This window comes from Vulpes lagopus, chromosome 1 (assembly GCF_018345385.1).
Source record: "Vulpes lagopus strain Blue_001 chromosome 1, ASM1834538v1, whole genome shotgun sequence".
Lineage (NCBI taxonomy): Eukaryota > Metazoa > Chordata > Mammalia > Carnivora > Canidae > Vulpes > Vulpes lagopus.
The window spans coordinates 95,242,539-95,257,112 of NC_054824.1; the positions used below are offsets into that span (position 1 = coordinate 95,242,539).

General features: G+C 34.1%; 1 pseudogene; it reads left to right on the forward strand.

Moving 5' to 3' along the window:
• Positions 1–1,195: 1,195 nt before the first annotated feature.
• LOC121487174 overlaps positions 1,196–14,574 on the forward strand; it is a 50,638-nt pseudogene continuing 37,259 nt past the window's right edge.

Genomic DNA, 14,574 nt, shown 5'->3' on the forward strand with positions numbered 1-14,574 from the left:
CTTGGGAAAATGCAACTTGATTTACACATGTAGATATAATCTATGTTCTAGTGTAACTTATCTAACATTGTTAATGAGTACTTTTAATTGCTTGGCAATAGGAAAAGTTTTTGGGCAAGGAATAACATAATGTAGCGTCAAAGCAGAACTTTAGAGAGAGAGCTCTGGCAGCTAAGTGTAGGAAAGATCGTGGGTAATCGTCGTTGAGTAACTGGTCAGGAAGTGATGACAGCCATTCAAGTGAGAAGTAATGCCAGCCCAATGGGTTACGGAAACATTAGGAATGGGAAGCAGGAATAAAAAATGATTTGAAAGATACCTGATAACTTCACTGATAGATTACAGGTCAGGGAAAATGATCTGGGAACAAAGTAATGGGAAAAGTTAAAGATGAAATCACAACTAGCCCTGTGGAGTTTAGTGTGGAGTAAGTTAAATAAGATATGGGAAGTCTTTGGCATGGCCCCTGTAACATAATCATTCAATATATATATATAAATTATGAGGGCCTGGATGTTATACTCGATTAAGCACCTGACTCTTGATTTCTGATAATGAAGCCCTGCATTGGGCTCTGCACCCAGCAGGGAATCTGCTTGAAGATTCTCTCCCTTTGCTCCTCCCCCCACTTGTGTGCACACTCTCTCTCTCTCTCAAATAAGTCTATCTATCTATCATATATCTATATTATGGTACTGATCACAATCATGACATTGATGACATTCTAAAGTACTATCAGGGATGCCTGGGTGGGTCAATGGTTGAGCGTCTGACTTTGGTCCAGACTGTGATCTCAGGGTCCTGGGATTGAGTCACACATCGGGCTCCCTGCAAGGAGCCTGCTTCTCCCTCTGCCTATGTCTCTGCCTCTCTCTGTGTCTCTCAGGAACAAATACAATCTTTAAATAAAATAAAGTACTATCAATTGAACAGCATTTGTAGATATTTATATTCCAAATTGTTTGACTTGTAAATAAATAAAATAGGTAAATAAAGTTCTTACAGGAAAGTCTCTTGGTCTAGTTAATGCACTTAATTTTTATCTGTACAATTATATACACCAATTACACGAGGAAGCTTTTTAAACATAACTCTCTTAATTATAAATGTTATTTATTTAGCAGTATTATTTGGTGTCATTTAACATGTCTGGGTTACATCTCCTTAGTATAACTTGAGTCAAAATCCTTGCGTAATGGGTATATTTTCCCTGGATTTTGTTAGACACATACCACCCAAAAAAGTAGAGGAAAGCACAGGACAAAAACAAAGACAAGATGAAGAAGAACAGGAGAGGTTGGTAAGGACAAACAAATGCCTCTACTTTCATGAGCAACAGATATATTTCTTTTCCCCATTCAGATCTTTACAGTCTTTGGTGATTTATAAAGATTTAGGCCAGGGAAGGAGAAGAAAAGCACTTTACTTATTTCCTGACTGCCAGTATCTTTCTTGCAGAGTTCTCCTTGCAAGACACACCCAATTATTTGGCAAAGCCCCCATTATCTGTTTATTTTGAAATGTCGACATTATGTCATTCATAGACCATGGTAAAGAAAGCCTATAGAAATGATGATGGAGTGCAGCCCGGGTGGCTCAGCGGTTTAGCACCGCCTTCAGCCCAGAGTGTGATCCTGGAGACCTCGGGATGGAGTCCCACATCAGGCTCCCTGCATAGAGCCTGCTTCTAAATAAATAAAAAATTTAAAAAAATGATGATGAGGCAAGCACACTACTGCTGCAAAGCAGGGGAATACATCTTTCCTGGCAAAGGAAGAAAATCTGCATGAAATAAACACAGATTTTAATGAATAAGAGATATGTAAGCAATATTCTTGCTTAATTCAGAGAAGATCAACTTAAACTCAGTGTTTGTTCTCTGGATAATGTGAGAATATATATATTGGGCTCAGGGTCATAGCTCTCCTTTACATTACAATTTTCCTGCTTTTATGGCCATTGGCTCCTTTGGTTCTCTTCCCTAGTCTTTTCACCGTATATCATGTATATAATTAAACAGGTCACTAGTGCATTTAAATTGAGGACAATATTGGACCATATATATAAATAATTTACGAATAGAGTACCATACCCAGGATGGTCCTGGAAGAGTTATTCCTCTCTCAGAAAAAATTACCTTTTCTCTCCACTTTGAAAGTTAAAAGAGTAAAATCCTTGAGATGTGGTTGGTGCACCCTGTTTTATTGAAGTTGGAAGTAGCAGAGAACAAAATAATTTTAAAAGACAATAAAAATCAGTAGGAGAGTCTCCTGACGTGTAGGAGCATGGTTTAGTCATCCCCAGGACTAGAGCTCTGCTATCCCTTCTAGAAATTTGGTTAAGTTGAATCCATAACTATCTTCTTCATGCTTAAGTTAAATTGCCACATTAAAAATCTTGAAAAATAGAATGATGGTAAAATGAGTAGCAATTTTATGGTATATACTGGAACTTCTAGAGCTTTGTTTTAGTTTATAATTGTGCCTTGATCTCTTTATTTACTATAATTTTAACATATTGAGGAAAGCAACTTATTCCTTTCATTATAAGGAAGAGTCTTTCAGTTGCCCTTTGATTCATCTAGAATATTAAACTTTAATTTCCTTTATTTTTTATTCTATCTGGGTTTTCTTCATTGGTACTATTAAACATGTTGTTTAAATAACAATAAATTATTTATTAGAAAAACAGACAAAATGCACTGAATAGTTTTGTGATATGGTACCTAAAAAATATTTTCTCCTCTGAATATAATATTATACATATTCAAATAAATAGCAAACATAATATTTCTCAAACAAGGAGTCTTTTAGCTCGGAGATAGTACACGTGACTCTCCAGTTGCCATGCTAACTAGTTTTTATTTTACAAAAGCACAGATGTATGAAACAAGAAAAAATAGACAAGAAAAGGCAATTTTTCTAGAAATGGCACATTTTGTTTAATCCAAACATTGAATTTCTCTTTTTTGCAACTGATAACTTTTGAATCTTTATTACAAATAAAACATAAAAAGAGATTTTAAACTTCAGAGTTTGCAATGTATTTTTAAATAAAAATCTACCAAGTCTGGATGGTGTACTAAATGACCCTGGCAGATATCAGACGGTCATTCTCTGCATTATTGGGTTTTATTTTAGGCATTGATGAGATTTACAAAATGCTTCTCAAATCTAGTGTTTAGAAAGAATGGCAATCCTGAAACGAGGAATGTATTTTGACTTTCCCTATATTGCTTGAAAATATCGTGTTGTTTAGTTCTCTTTAATAAAGTGCTACCAGCATACTCTAATCATCAGGAAACATTCTTCTTCTATCTCACCCTTGTACATTCCCTAATGCCTTCAGAATGATATTTTTTCTTTTTTTTCAGAATGATATTAAATATAAAGTACTAACATACATTTAAGTATAGAAAAAATTATTATCAAATAAAGAGGTCAATTCGACAGACGCATTGACTTTTGCTTCAAAAACCAAGCTTCAGATTTGACTTGACTTTGCTTCAGAATATGGACTTTTTATTCCAATAAAATATTTATTTTATTAAAAAAAAGATTTTATTTTTTTATTTTGAGAGAGAGAGAGAGAGAGTGCATGAGTAGAGGAAGAGGCAGAAACGAGAGAGAGAAACTGACTCCTTTACTGAGAGGGGAGCACAATGTGAGGCTCCAGCCCAGGACCCTGGGATCATGACCTGAGCCAAAGGCAGAGGCTCAACTGACTGAGCCACCCAGGTGCCCCCCTATAAAATATTTCTAATCCAAGTTTAAAAAATGTTGAATTATGTCTAATGTCTTGGTTGCAGAAATGCATGTGGAATATTTTCGAGTAAGTACAATTTTATATATCCTCAATTATTATTTGATGTCTCTTTCTTAACTCCCTAGAAATTAAGTCCTCAGGGTGCTCAATAGTAAAACACCTCATGGGAGTCAATAGCAAAATTCTTCTTTTTAAATAGGCCCTCATCTAAAGGTAGTTGAAAGACATTTTCCTAACAATCTGTCCAATTGCTGACAACGACAGTTTTGCTCCTCAGGAAGTACCTACTGAGTCTTTTTATATAAAATCCCATGCCACTGATCAAGTCTCTGGAAAGGTAGAGGAACACATTATTATCTCTTTTTCCAGTTCTGACTCCTAAATTATCTCATCTTCAAATTTCAGATTTTACCTGATACCTCTTCCTTCCAGGGAAGCCAGTGTCCAATCTGTGCCAAAAGCCCCTGCGTGGTGCTGGAGTGCTTTGAAGTGTTTAACTTGAGTATGTGATTTAAAAATAAATAAACAGTTAATGTGTTTTCACCCACATTTTGAAATTAACTAGTTTGAAATTAAATTATAGAACTAGTATCACATATATGATATGTATAGAGCTTTAAAGGGAAAAAAGATGAAAACTGCTGTGGGACATAGGACCTATCTACAGAATGAGTCATGGTAGGTAGCATTTCAGCATATTAATTCCATGTCTCCTGCATTTGCTTTTTAAAATCTACCTCTTCACCTTCATCTTGCTTATTTAAAATCCATTCTGAAATCCTATATATTTTAATTGGAGCATTTAGGAACATGGGCAAAATATGAAGCATTCCTTAGAGTTTGTAACTCAAAAAGTGGTTCATGGACCAGATTCATCAATATAATCTGGAAACTTTGCAGAAACACATAATCTTAGGCCCTATTCCAGGCCTGCACATTCTGAATCTGCACTTTAGCAAATCTGCATTTTACCTACATACTCAGGTGATTTTGATGCACGTTCAAGTATGCAAGCGTTGCCTTACAGGGGCTGTAGATATTATCACTCATCACCCTTTTCTGCCTAGATCCCAAAATGATCACAAAAACATCCAACAGCTCAAAAATTCACCTCCATGTGTTTATTCCACATAAGCCAATGTGATTTGGAATGAAAAATGTGAACAAGGACATTCAACTCTTACATGGGCACAGAGCTCAATGCTTCTACCTACACTTTTTCATCTAATCTTTGTATCAATCTCTGGCGTGTAATTTGACCTACCTGTTGTTAGTGTTGTTGCTGCTGCTCTTAGTATTTTCCTTGACATAATACTAATGAAAAGGAGGCTTTAAGAAGTCAGTTAAGACCACATAACTTTCCCAGTGTTATACAACTAGTAAACACTGTGCTATTAGGATTATTGAATAGCTTCCTAATTGTTCTTACTGAGTGCAGTCTTACCTTTCATACTGCTACCAAACTGAAAATCTCACATGCAAATCTAATTCTACCAGTTACCTACATAAAATCCTTTGATAGGCTCCCATATGATTTGGGAGAAACTCTTTCCGACTTTTCCTTGCACATCTTTCTTTCTTTTAGGTTGCTACCATAATTTTAGACTTTTTCCAAACTAAATGATTTCTTGCTCTCATAACTTGTTTAAATGTGCTCTTCCTGTTACTAAAACATTCTCCTTCCCTGCATTCATATGCTCAACTAAAATTCTTTTTTTAAAACCCGTTTCATCACATTCTCTAAGAACCCTTCCCAGACATCTCAATCTAATATTAATGTTTCCTGCATCTGACTTCTCAACTCTTATCCCATGCTATTAGGATGATTTCCTTCCTATCAGCCATACCTTTGGAACTACAAGCTTTGAGAATAAGAAACATATTTTATTTCTTTTTTTTTTTTCCACACCAGTTTTTAACAGAGAATTTGGCATACAGCGAAGACTTAATGAATGTTTACTGAATGAACTAAGGTGGTGCAAAAATGTATTAGAACTAGATGGAATTGAAAGATCAATATTTAAATGAAGGAATGATATTTCAGGAAAAAAAAAAAAGATTTTGGTCCTCATCCTAAAATACTATGCTTTTGTCCTCTGTCACCCCATCACCTTCCTGATATCCCTGGGGGGTGATCATCAGTGTTAGAGGGAGAATCAAAAGTAACTAGCTCCTGATAGAAGCGGGAATAGAGGTGCGAGGTGGTTCCAGTCAATGAAACAGTGTTCAGTGTCCATACATATAAAATAACAATTAGATTTTATTGAGTTTTGATATGTGATGAACACACTGTTGGAACTTTGTGTAGTTATCTAGTTGATCCTAACTTTAAAAACCTCTGAGGTTTATATAATCACCCCATTTTATAGATTCGTAAATTGAAATTTAGAGAGGTTATTGTGTTGCCCAAGATCACACAGACTGAAAACGACAAACCCAAGGCTCAAACACATCTTTCTCTGATTCCAACGTGACTTTGAGAGAATACAGAAGCTCTCCATTCTCTGCATCATCCCTTTAACCCAGGATAAGCCTTAGGGGGATCAACAAGATTCCCTTAGGAATGTATCCCTGGAACCATGCTACAGACAAGTGTCAGGGGAGATAATCAGGCTCTACATCACAAATATAAGATATTCTTTGTATGATCTTCACTGACTCCTCAACTGGAAGGAGTCTTGAGTACATAAGTTCAATTCTATTTAAGTTCTATTCAGGTTCTACTTAAGCATTTGGGTACCCAGTCTCTAAATTTTCACTGATAACATGCTGCTTCCTGTTTAAGTGGGCTACTTTTCAGAGAATCTGGAATATTACCTTGACTATTACCTTGAGATCTTCGGAAATTCAGGGAATGCAACCTCCCACTCCCAGTTTTTCTACCTGTAGTCATTTTTGCTCTTTCCAGCAAGTCAAGTGTAATGTTCATGAAGATTATGACCGGTGTGCTGGGACAGTTCATTATCACACTGACAAGAGCCACAACCAATAGTCCACGTGGCACAAAGTTTTTTTAATTATTTAAATCTAACTGTACAGCTAAGATACTAAAGACCTATAAATGTTGAAAGCTATTTAATTATTTTAATATATTCTGTTACTTAATATTCCCTTAGATTGCACATGTTGAGTTTTAGTCTACAATGAATTTTAGAGCCAAGTTTAAAACTCTCAAAATAGAATTTTAATGGAAATGCTAAGATATTCTCAAGTATAGCTGCATAAAAGCTGCAGGTTTTTTTTAAACCATTTCCATCACGGTTTAAAACATATGGCAGGTCTTTTTTGGAAGTTTTCTGATGGTATGTAGAATTTGTAGTTACAAATATTCTACCATTTAAATAAGCTCACTCAACTTCACCTTTCTGAATTAGCAGAACTTAACTATTCATTGTCAACTGATTCATGAATATAGAACCAAGCTTCATTTGGAACATATGGCCTAAAGATAATAAATTTAAATGCCTGATGTAAAGTAAATTAGAATTGGGATTGTAATGCTGATAGCTTTTTCTACAAGACTCTTACAACATCTGTCCAGAAACTTTAATTTTTTTCAGATGTTTTTCACACATGCCGCTTCGAGTCTCTCTGTGTGTATTGTAACTTTCCTTCAAGAGAATAATTAGAAAAGTTGGTTATTATTTAAGAATAAGATAGCACATGTGTGACACAATAATCTTATCACTTTTAGAAGAGCCTTAAATTTTACTAATAGGCAAAAGAACAATATTAATATTAGGATGAAAAACTAAATTATGGGTTGAGGTTTGAGGAGATAAATGCTTCTAAATGAATTTTTATATCAAAAGCAATCACTATCTATATGGTATAGAACACTCTTCCTGTTTAAGCTTTCTCATGTATAATAGGAACTAGAATTTGGAAACTGGGTTTCTCATTATTTCCTGCCAGTATGGTTATTTCTACCAATGAGAGGTACTCTCAAAATATTTGGGAAATGGAAGAAAAACAGAAGTAATTATTCTTCTGCTAACAACTATGAACAAGCACATGGCTTTGGCAGATGTCAGTTGAGAGTGTTTGCCAGCCGCTTCCATGTGCCCTTCTGAGTCATCCCTTTCATCGTTGTAAGCCACTGAGAACATGAGAGTCAATTTTCTATAACATGTACACTCCCCAGTTTTGTGAAATCTACCAGGAGCTTTCTGATCTTCACTATCTTAGCTCTTCCAACAATTAGGCAAACCTCTGATCTCCAGGGTTAAACCCATTACTATTTGAAATACTTCTGGTAGTTTCTATATTGATGACTTAACCAACTGATACATCTACTAAAGGAACTTGTGATTTGCTTGAAGAAATAGAACTAGAGTTTTGTCATTTGTGACTATTAATATAGATTTCAGATGTAATCATCTAAGGGGGTTGCTTGTAAGGGAAATTCATAAATAATTTAAAAGGAAGCTCTCATTTCTGTGTAATTTCTGCCTATTTTGATCTAGTGTCACTGTTAGTTATCATGTCAATAATTGGGAAGAAGAGCTAGTCACAGAATGGAGGAGAACAAGAACAAACTGGAATTCCCAGACACCTCTGTGTCTCTCTACCATCTGTATGACCACAGTAAGACAGTTGGAAGGTAATGCTGTTAGCTCACTTTCACTTATCCCATCTATTATATATTGTTCTTTGGGCCAGGTCTAACTAGGAACTCATCAGGAAAAGGGATCTCAGGCAATGGAGGCCCCTATTTAACCAAGTGGCCTGTAAAAAAATGTGGTATGCATGAGTAGGAGTTAACTAGATGAGGATTCCAGGGGGAAACAGAAGCTAGAGGCAGAGAGATTGGTATGCTGTATCAAACATTATAATTAATTATGCAATATAAAATAGACCGATCCTTATATCCAACTTTTGGTCAAAATTGTTATTTCCTGGTTTCCTTTTATGAGAAGTGGATTAAGAATTAAAAGTGGAATTTAAGCACCTCACATAAAATCTAAAAATGAAATTAAAAAAAAAAGAAAATCTTAAAACAGAAAATAAAAGAAAAAAGAAACACAAACTAGATAATAAAGGAAAACCAATACTTGGAGTTTTTTAATTGTGGTTATTTTTGTTTTGTTTGTAATGGGCACAGCATATTAAATAAAAGAACAACTTGAGAAATAAATTATAAGAAAGAGAGCTGGCAATGCAGACCTGAATTAGGTTTCATGAAAGTTTAAGTTTAGGTATTCCTGGATTAGTTCTCAGAATCTCTGACTTTGCCTTCATCTGGACAATTTGTTGTTCTTTGGGACCATGAAATAATTCACAGATTCACACCCTTGCACAAGATTCTTATCCATAGTGGAGCAAATTCCTGTTATGTGACTTATATAGTTTGACTCTTCAGAAAGTTCCGAAGATAAAAGAGAATGTTAAGTATTTGTTTGATACTGAATCCAACCGATAAATGATCAAAATTTTTTCTTCTTTTAATATTTTTTTTTTCTTCTTCTCTTCCTTTTACTTGTTCTCTCTAGCTCAAATACCACTTGGCTACTGTTTTTAGGACCTATAATGACTTAGGCAATTCTTATTAAAATATTTGTTTGGATTATCTATTATTTATAAGAAGGCAGGACTATAAAAACATCACTTTTGTACTTAAATATTAGGTAACAAGTGAAAGAAACCAGCCTTTGAAAGAAAGAAAAAAAATAGACAATTATTCTCTAAAATCAGAGCTTTGATTCAGGCTAGAAGATACTATACCATTTGGACTTTATCCAGTCTCGATGAAAACGTCAGTGAGAAATCTCAATACCATATGCTTTGTCTCATTTAATCAATGAAGTTGAACCAAAAGAAAATCAATAAAACATCATGGAAAAGTAGTTAGCATATAATTTTAAATTTAGATTGTTAACAGCAGTAGTAGTATCAGATCTGCTTTTTATTTTTTTTCTCTTTTCAGGAAGCGTAAAAATGAAGTAATTACAATTTACAGACCTCATGAATATTTCCCAAATCAGATGTGAATTATTATGAGAAAGAGCAAGAAAATATCATTTGCTCATATTTATTTCTTGAAGTGAAATTATCCCTTTTTCTTTCTGCCTTTGTTCCACAGATCCTCATATTACTATGAGCAGACACTCTCATACCAACGTTTTTTTTCAGTAATATACTGAAAGCTAGACGGATCTAATACATTCAGTGAGCTATTTTCTATTTAGTAATAATGAGAAGTCCTCCATGTAACTACTCAAGTTCATTATTCCTAATCGATCTCTATTCATAGTTTATATTATGCTTCTGTTGAAAAGATATATGACACAGGGAATACCTTACAGATACCAAATTTTTTTAAGTCAGAATTTATAGAATAGTTACACACATAACAGGTCACAGCCTCCCAGTAAAGGATGAGTCAGAAATTCCTTCTCTTTCATGTAAATCTACAGAGTGTTTTTCAATATGGGTTTGTGATAATCTCAATCTCTGCTCAAATATTATCAAGAATATTTAATAAAATAATCCAATAAGATCAAACTAAATTCTGGGAATAAATCATACTTTCAATAAATGTACATAAGTAAAATAGTATTGTTATATTATTCTATGTTCACTTCAGAAGAATGTTTCCAATATTATTTTTAGGTAGATAGCATACATAATTACCATGAGACATAATGTGTATTGTGAACATCAGTCAAGTCACATTTCCTGAAACATTTCAATTTAATATAAGACAGATATATTGAGAGCCCACCGTGTGCCATGCACTTTTCTAAGTGCTTGAGGCAAATCAACAAATGAAACAAATAAAAAAATATATTTTCCTTATAATCTTGAATATTTTCATCTAGATTTTTTCCACCTCAAATTCAATATAATTAAAGTCAAATTAATCATCTTCAATGAAGGTGTTACTGTTCTTGCCTTTTATATTTTTGCAAACAATTTAAGCATCTGAATTGAATTTCTAATCTTTTCCACACCTTCTTTTGCAATTAGTTTCCAACTCTGTCACACCATCATCTGTAATTGTTTTCACATCCCTCTTAATAAATGGTGGTCTTTTCCCTCTTATCCATTCCTTTGTTATGTCAGTCATTAATTTATTGAATGAACGTGTACAAAACATTTACGTTCTGTGTTAGATATCATGCCTCAACTATCACAATAGTTTCCTAATGGACTTCCTTATCTCTGCAACCTTATCCAATCTATTGGACACATTATTTCAAGATACATTTTTTCTTTTCTTTTTATGTATTTTTTTAAGGTAAGTTTTTTTTTTTTTCTTTTAAAAGTAGTTTTATCGAGGCAGCCCGGATGGCTCAGCGGTTTAGCTAGCACCTGCTTTAGCCCAGAGCCTGATCCTGAAGACTCGGGATCAAGTCCCACGTCGGGCTCCCTGCATGGAGCCTGCTTCTCCCTCTGCCTGGGTCTCTGTCTCTCTTTCTCTCTGTGTGTCTCTCATGAATAAATAAATAAATTAAAAAAAAAAACTAGTTTATCGATGTCAATCTTCTTTCCACCTATTATCAATGACACCCATGTACCAGCAGGATGAAGTTCATAGTTGTTTAGTGATAGCAATGTGTTGACACTTTCTTGTCCCAGTGCCTGTTTTAACTTCATTACTTCTTTTTCTTATGGGTACCGTTATTCTAATAGGATGGCCTCCTTTACCAGTCTTCACATCTTTCTAGTTCTTTCCTTTGCATTTTTTTCTAATGTAAAAAGCACTTTTCCTATTTCTCTCAAAACCAAATTTAAACTCTTCATCCTCCCTGAAGCCTTTCCTAACCATTTCAACAGTCTGAATTGTCCTTCTATTAATTTGATTTCAATATCACTTAGAACCTTTAGATTTCTGTTTGTAAACTTGCCTCCCAGTATGATGCACACCTAATAGATGCTCTAGATTACTATTAATTTATAGTGTACCTTATTCCTAAATGAGATTGATTGACAAAGAATATACATCAGATGATAATCAAAATGAATAACAAATATTAGATGAAACATTTAGCATTCATGTAAATACATGTTGAATAAAAGTGATAAAGATAAAAATGTATATTTGGACAAGAATATGTCAATCAATTACCATAAATTTGTCTGTGAAATCTGAGTAGCCAAGAGACAGAGGGTCTCATGATTAGTTGCATGATTCATAGTGTATGAATAAAATAATGGAAATACTGCTGAGTATCACTACTCTATTACTGAAACCAGAGGAAAGATCACTAGACAGCCTCATAGTGTAATATGTATGTGGTGAATGATATCCTCAATCATGTAAAATACAGAAATTAGTTACTTAAGGGCTTTCTTTTTTTTTTTTTTTCACAATAGTTTTTCAAACTAAGATAATGAGACCTGGTCCAAACAGATCTCAGTAAATAATATTAATCTTGGTTTACACTGAATATCTTTTACATGTGCAGCTCTTTCCTAGCATGTATAGTCCTAATAAGAACTTGAGAGTACTATAGGAGATAATGGACTATATGTTACTCATGATTCTGTAATTTAAGGGATTTTCAATAACAATTTGATGGAAATCAATTTAATCCTACATGCTGTCAGTAGAATTTAACCATATGTAAAATGTGACAGTACTTTAATCTAAAAAAGGAACTCATAATTGGAGAGGAAACTGTGTGAATGAAATCCCGTTGCGCAATGACCACATTTTAAATTGCAATAAATAGAAATATAATTTGAAATTATATTGAAAACTCTATTAAAGTTTATACTTTTTGAAATACGGTTTCAAAAAGTATTGTTCAGACAGACTCTTCATGGCTCCTGTCTCTGTTTACCTGTGCATGATGCAGACTCCTTTTTACCCCAAAGGAGTACTGGAGGGGTGCCTGGGTGGTTCAGTAAGTTGGGCATCTGCCTTTGGCTCTCAGGTCATGATCTCAGGGTCCTGGGATCAAGTCCCACGCAGGGCTCCCTGCTCAGCAGGGAGTGCTTCTCCCCGCCCCCCCTTTCTCTGTGAGCTCTCTCCTGCTCTTGCTTTCTCTCAAATAAATGAATAAAATCTTTAAAAAACAAAGGAGTATTTTAATGCCAATAAGAGCAATACTTTATATCTAAAAGACTGAGTAAAAACTTGAGCATACTGACAAAATTGAGAATTGGAAAAAGAGATGAGAAACTTAAGTATTACATATTGTTTTGTTTGTAAAGTTGAGAAATATAATAGCTATAAGCACTTTCAGAGTTTAGATGGAAAGAAAAAACAAACCCTAAAAGCAATTACTCTTTTCCAGTTGCAGGAGAGGTTGGGCGGGGAAGATGTGATTAAAGAAAGTTGACCTATAGGGAAAGTGAAAAAAGAAAGAAAACAGGAAATAAGCTTTAAAAGAAAAAAAGTAAAAAAGATAAAGAAAAAAAAAACAGGTAGGGTATATGACAGGTAGGGGATATGACTTAATAAAAAGCATACATATTAAAAGGAAAACATTTGAAATGTGTTTTTAAAATATATGAAATAAGAGATTCACCAAACACAAACTGTCTTAAGAAGGTTCAATATAAGTACTGTTCAAAGATACAATAAACAAATTCAAAAAGTAAAATAAAATCCTGGGTCAAGATATTAAATCACACACTTAGAATTCATTATTAAAAACATCAAATCAGACAAAAGAAACTTTTTAATTGCCAAAGGGGACAGTGAAATAAAAATGTGTAAATACAGTGAACTGTGTGCAACAAAGAAGCAATAAAGTATATACAGAAAACCTGATAAAAATGTAAGAACAAAATGAAAGCAAAATTTTAATGAAAGTTTAGCAAACCACTGACATTTTTGACATCAAAGAAAAAATTAGACAACTTGAAGATACATACATAGAGCAGGGTCAGGGGTGGGTGGGATCCTTATTTAAGACAGAATAGAGATGCCTAAGTGACTCGTTTCATTAAGTGTGGAACTCTTGATTTGGGCTCAAGTCATGATCACAGGGTCCTGGATCAAGCCCCCATATCAGGCTCCTGGCTCAGCAGGGAGCTTAACGATCTCTCCTTCTGCCCCTTTCCCTGCTCTCCTTCTTTCTCTCTCTCTGTAAAATAGATAAATAAGTCTTTAAGATAGAATAGGTGTTTGTTCCACCTATTAGGCAATTAAAAAAATAATAATACAAAACTATTTTTTTCCTAAGTGAATTCAGAACATCCCTCTGTCATAAGAGGAATGTGGAAAGGGCTGTGTCATAATCACCTCAACCAAATGGTATGTACCTAGAGACGTCTGAGGTGAGCCTGATATTTTGTCTTAGTATTTGCAGGTAATCTCTGATTCTTCACCTGGATTTATGTCAGATTTTTTTTCTTTATCCTTGAACTTCAATGTTTTTACCACAGTGACTGGTATGAGATTATTTAATAATGTTTTGTTAACAATAACTTTACTTAGATATTCCTTCATTTTAATGAAGCGTTTTTTTCACATTTTCAAATATGTTCTCCAATGTACTTGTTACTTCATTTCTGCAGCTATATTTATTACCAATCTGATGGATCAGCCTCATCCATCCTCCATGCAAATCATCTTATTTTCATTAATTTGTCTCTTTTGCAGTGCCTTCAATTCCAACAGGTTTCCACTTGGTTTTCTACATTATTTATCAGGAATTTTGCTGCTAGCAGTGTTGATATATTTGTCTTTTAAGTGAGTTCTGAAACCCTTCCAATTCCCCTTTTATCTCTTGTATTATAGAATTCATTAAAAATTTCCTTGAGAATTTAGTCATACAAACGTGTCTTCTTTTCCTAGGGTGTCTCCTTCAAAATTGCATTTTCTATCATTTGCATATTACAAATATTTGCATA